The sequence below is a fragment of a genome, unplaced genomic scaffold, assembly GCF_019419815.1.
Source record: "Pyrus x bretschneideri cultivar Hongxiangsu unplaced genomic scaffold, Pyrus_bretschneideri_v1 Contig30, whole genome shotgun sequence".
Classification (NCBI taxonomy): Eukaryota; Viridiplantae; Streptophyta; class Magnoliopsida; order Rosales; family Rosaceae; genus Pyrus; species Pyrus x bretschneideri.
Window position 1 is genome coordinate 3,737,400 of NW_025999613.1, and position 5,989 is coordinate 3,743,388.

The following is a 5,989-nucleotide window of genomic DNA, read 5'->3' on the forward strand; positions in this document are numbered from 1 at the left end:
CTCAATTCATTCTATTGGAATGGATATCCACGATTTATCAAGTTTAACAGTTTGAGCTTTGAATTGCCATGGTAGGGCCATGTTTATCAAAACTTTAGGCGCCCATTGGCATGAGTTTTTGGAAATAATGAAATCCGAGGAGAAACGGTTTAGAGTTAGAAGACGTAAGCTTGGGATTTGAACTTTTCTTGCAGCTTAATAAATTAAAATATATTTTTATATTACTATTTTATGGCAGGTTATAGCTTTTACAGCACAGCGCTTGTTTGACTGCATTTTTAATCCAAGCGACTTCTTTTTCAGAATTCCAAAACAAGTTTTAATTTTCCCGGTCTTTCACACCAAACTTAAAAAACAGCAGAAGTCCTTTGCAATTACAAAATTACCCTTCAAATTTAATTTTTATCCCATCAAAGACCTCATTGCCATCTAATTTGCCTACCGATATTGCCCTTCCTTTTTCTTAGGTTTTTATTTAAATCGTCAAAGTTCTCTTCCCTCAATAAAAATAAAAAGTATAAAGTGTGTAGTGTGCGGTGGCAATATTTGAATCAATGGGAAAAATAGCTTGTGGTGAAAGCAAGGCTTTTATCGTTTTTTCAGGATCTTGCACTAAACCAAATGATTTGCCTCCTCATAAAAAAATAAAAAATGATTTGCAATATGTTTCTTTCACCTTACTTTTGGTATTTATATTTCCTTTAGTTTTATTATTTATTGACATTTCATTTATTTTTACCATTTATTTGTACTATCTCTTTAATAGAGTTGAAACCTACAGATGTTACTGGGCCCTACTTCTATTACAAAGACGGTACAGATAAATAGTAAATGTAACACTATTCTTATTTTTTTGAGCTTGTTTTTCAAAAATGTTATTCTTACTATTTATTGTACAATCTCTTTAATAGAGATGTGACCCACATGCATACCCTACCTCTATTAGAAAGATGATACAACTAGATGGTAAATGTAACATTACTCTTTATTTTTTGAACAAAGTTTGGGAGATTACATTTTTGTATCATATTGATGTACCATATGATGTGACAAATTAATTAATAAATTTATCTCATTAAATATTGATTGTATGCATCACTTTCTATATCAGATGTAAATCAATGTGGTATAAATTTATAATTTCTTTAGCATTACTTTTATTGTTAATACAACACTTTAAATTAGAAATTACAATAATTAAGATATTTCCTTATTAAATTTTTCAAACCAAGAAAATATTTGTTCAAATATGTTTTGATATTGACCAAAAATAATATGAACATGAAAATAAAATGGAAAAATCAAAAAGGAAGAAAGATAAACAGAGGGGTAAAAGCGTAACTCAAGTCTCAAATAGATAAACAGAGCCTGATGGTAATTTTGTTTGAGGAGAGAGACAGTGCAAGTCCAGACAAGAAAATCTGAGAATAGCAGTTTTCAGACCTTTTCTCCTCCATTAATGGAGGGAAGGAAGTTTGTATAAACTCTCTCTCTCTCTCATGTCACCACCTTCTACTACAGTTCTGCCGCCATTTCCAGATCAACCCTTTTCTTCCAATTAAATTTCGACTCAAACCCCCAAAAGTTTCTTCAATTCCTGCTCAATCCTCACTCTGTGTTCCTCCTCTGTTTCTGGTTATGGAGGAAAAGGAGAGCACCTTTTCTGGGTCACCCGGCAACTCGGAGACCGAGTCACTCCCAGTGACTCAGAAGGTGAGTATGCCCATGGCAGCCACGGCGGCCGTGGACGCCACCGTGAGCTCGGAGGAGAATTACAACAACACCCCTGTTTCGGAAACAACCCAAGTCGCAGAAGTTGCAGCAGCAGCAAGTGTTGGGCTTGGTGATTTGTCTGGGAAGAAGAAGAGAGGGAGGCCCAGAAAGTATGATGCAGATGGGAATTTGAGGCCGGGGTATAATAGTAATAATAAAAGCAATAAGGGTGGCGCTGTCCCACCGCCACCGCCGGGGTTTTATCTTTCATCCCCTCTATCGTCTGAGTTTTCATATTCTTCCAAAAGAGGAAGGGGGAAGCCTTCTGGATCCGGCAACTATCAGATTCTTGCTTCTTTGGGTAAGTTCATCAACGGGAAGGACTACCAGTACAAAAGTTTGAATATTTTGATTTTTGGGTTTTCTCTGTGTTTGTTTGTTTGGTTGCCGAGAAAATGCTGCAACAGGAAAGAGATTTTGACTGAAATACAGGATTATGTGGTTGGTACTTGGTTTGGTTGCTTGTCGGTTGTGTTTATGTTTTTTTTCCACATTTTCTGATGTATAAATCTCAACTTACCCACCTAATAGAAGAAAAAGAAACCTTTGTTTTTCTTGTTAAAATATGTAATTTGTAAAAATAACCAGAGTTAATGACCACAGCTTTTGTTTTCTTGCATTTTCTCACCAACCAAACAGTCCTTTTCTGGCTAAATAGTTCATATGCGTACTAGGAAAATCAGTCTCACACTTATGGATGGTCAAAGATCTGAATTTTCTATTGGGATTTTTGTTTATTGGAGTTTAGATTTTGGTGTGTAATATTTGCAACTTGATTTTGGCAGGAGAGTTGTTTGCAAACACAGCTGGTGGGGACTTCACACCACATGTGGTTAATGTTAGCACTGGGGAGGTAAAGTTTCCTCTATTCACCGATCGTCAACTGCGAAAATTCTTTGGTATTTCGGAGTATCCTATACTATGGGATTTTTAACCGTTAGATTTTGGGGTTGCATGAAAAAACTAACAAAGGGTACACAAAAATTGTGGAAATGCAGGATGTTGCAAGCAAAATATTTTCAATTTCTCACAAGGGTCGAGGCGTTTGCGTTCTCTCAGCAAATGGAGCTGTTTCTAATGTTACCATTCGCCAACCGGGTTCTTCTGGTGGCCTTCTCACATATGAGGTATCATCTCACATCTCTTTCTGTCAACATCACTCGGGTTTTTTCCCTTTACTTTTTGGTGGGTCATGTTCCATGGGAAGCAAATAGTATCGCTCATCATCTAGCTCGGTTTAGTCTACAATGTCGGGAGTTATGGTTAGTGGATTATATTCATGCCGAGTCTGTAACTGGTTTGTCATCCACCAACATGTGAGGCGTCTTTTTCCTTAGTCGAGCTTTTTCCCACTGGGTTTTACCCGGTTAAGGTTTTTTCAGAGCCTGTAGTTATGTTCACATGTGCATCTATGTTTGTCGTGGTTATATGAATGAAATTATCTTTTGTCCTCAAAAGAAAAATATGTCTTAGAAATTTGTATCTTTTGGATTTGGGTTTTAGCCTCATGGTGCTTGAGAAAGTCGAATTAAAATTGCAATGAATCTTTCAAACCTTTTCGGGATTGATAACGAACTAACAACGGTTTTGCTGCTTTCTGCTATTTAATGCTGTTTTTTTTTTCCTGCTACTATTGTGCTCAGTTTGTATGTCATTAGGGGATTGGATTTGTTTAGCATCCTCTAAAACATAAATTTTTTGCAGGGACGCTTTGAGTTACTGTCTTTATCTGGGTCATTTACCGTCACTGAGATTGGTGGTGTAAGAAGTAGAACTGGTGGCTTGAGCGTCTCGTTGGCAGGCCCAGACGGTCGCGTAATAGGTGGTGGCATTGCCGGTGTGCTAACTGCTGCGAGCCCTATCCAAGTAAAGTCCTTCCTTTCACATTTTCATTGGAATTACTTGGTATTGGTAAAACCCGTGACCTTTTATCCCCTCATTTGCTGTACCATTATACTTGAGCACTCTCAGAGTCTAATGATGTAAAATGAATGGAGGGACGAGAGAAAGTTACCTGCACCTGGGATACCGAGGTGGCATTATTCCAAGTCAATCACGCACGGTCATGTGTTTTAACTTTCCCACAGGCCAATAAATGATTTGTCTAGGGATCGGCACAGTCGCCAATTTCTTTTGACTTCTGTTATAGTTTATCACTACCCAGTTTAACGAAACTAATTTGTCTGCTTAACCTGTTGTTAGAAAGGTTGTGTTATTTCTAGTTATGTTCTTAGATTGAGTTCTTTCTGGTGAAAAAAAATTAAAAGCGAAAATCGAATCCATTTTTGACAGAGGTGTGTGTTGTTTATGGTTAGATTGTGGTTGGAAGCTTCATGCCAAATGGATACAAGGCACATAAAGTCAGGAAGCATTATCGTGAGAATACAGTAGGTTCCCCAATCTCAAGTGCTCCAGATACAGTCACTGCAGCAACTCCCGTCTCTCAAGCACAACCTGAAACTGAATCCAGACTGAATGCAATATTCCCTTTACCTGGCACATAGCCACGGAGGAGAAGCAAATAAAAGCATGATCCAAATGCACGGCACCAGTGTTGTATCCACTAATGCCGGTTGGAATGGTGCAGATCTCAAGTCAGAACACAGGCCGTCCCCAGACATTAATGTATCCGTTCCTGGTGTATCTGTAACCGGTGCTTAGAATAAGGTACGTATCATATGCATGCTGCAGTGTGACGAAGCTTCACCACAGACGTACTTAGAGGAAGACGCAGCAGGGCATACATCAAACTAATCAATTTTTTTTTTATTATTATTATTGCTGTTGTAACATGGAGATTTTAGTGAGAGATTGTAGGAAAATTAATAGACATTTGCAACATTTGTTTTAGCTTGACATGCTTGCTTTATAAGCAATTATTGATTAAATACTCTCTGATGATGGGTTATCACTTGCTACTGATCATATATACATGCCTAGATGGTTTCCATAACGGCTATCAGGATCACGGTTACCTTGGTTTTCATCCTTCTTGGCTAGAGACTGAAAACAAGAAGCATCTTTCTTGGTCCTTAGTTGAGCTTCTCAGGTGAAAGGCCACAGTCGCATCCCATGTCTTCGTTGTCATCATCGCCATCACTGCCATACGGAGCGCTACAATAATCATCGTCGCCATGTCATGATAAAGAAGCTTTTTCTGACGACTCGTTTTAGCCATATAGTTCAAAACAATGCTCTAGCTAGTAATCGGTAACATATTACATATGCTGTTGGTGTTGTCAATTTATGTATAGGAGGAGAGGATAATGCAACTGATGCAATAACACGACTGCAGGCTTTTCAACTTGTGAAAATTTAATTAAACCGAATAGGTATTGCTCCAACTTCCAAGGTTCAATTATTATTCGGAAACTGAAAAGAAGAACCCCTTCAAATTCATCAATTGCTCAGCTGCTTGGATATTGGTAGGGGTGTGTTCGGTTTTAATCAGTTCAGTTTTTTGCAGAAACTGAAACCGAACCGAAATTTCTGTTCGATTTAATTTGTTTTCGATTTATTTTGTTTCGGTTTAATTATGGTTTGGTTTTATTTTTCATAAAAATTTAAAATAATTTTTCTAATCTAAAAATTCACATGAAGGAATACGCGGGTGTTCATTGAGATGCTGAGTGTGATGATGATGATCCACCAAGGAAACATGCATGTATGATATTTCAACAAAATGAGGTATTTGGTTTATCAGCTCCCAATCCTTCTTCCTCTCTTGTCTCTGCCGTTGGATTGGATTCTATTTGTGCTAACTCCACAACTACCAAGCTGGTCTAGGGATTTCTATTTGGCTTGAAGTTTTCAACGTGTTTGAGACTAAAACTATATTAATAATTGATTTGAAATTGAGTTTAAAAAATAAAATCCAACATAAATAAAAGTAATTATATTTAATTCGGTTCAGTTTGGTTTTGTTCGGTTTTTGAACCACTAAAACAGAAACCAAACCAAAACATTTCCATTCAGTTTCTTTTTTAGTTCGGTTTCGGTTCGGTGTTCGGTTCGATTTTTTTTCGGTTTTCGGTTTTTTTAATCCACCCCTAGATACTAGACTAGGTTTGATCACCTGCACATTTTTTTCACAAGTGATTGATTGAGATTTAACTAGGTCATTTCTAGTCGAAGAGGGTTAACGTAGCGTTTGTCCGTGTTTTAGCCCTCTAAAATTAATATTTTAAAGACCACTTTAGGGCTAAATTTTTTCATC

At 37.3% G+C, this 5,989-nt stretch overlaps 1 pseudogene; it reads left to right on the plus strand.

Annotated features, from left to right (window-relative positions):
* The first annotated feature begins 1,371 nt into the window (after positions 1-1,371).
* LOC125479910 lies at positions 1,372-4,687 on the plus strand (annotated as a pseudogene).
* The last annotated feature ends 1,302 nt before the right edge of the window (positions 4,688-5,989 follow it).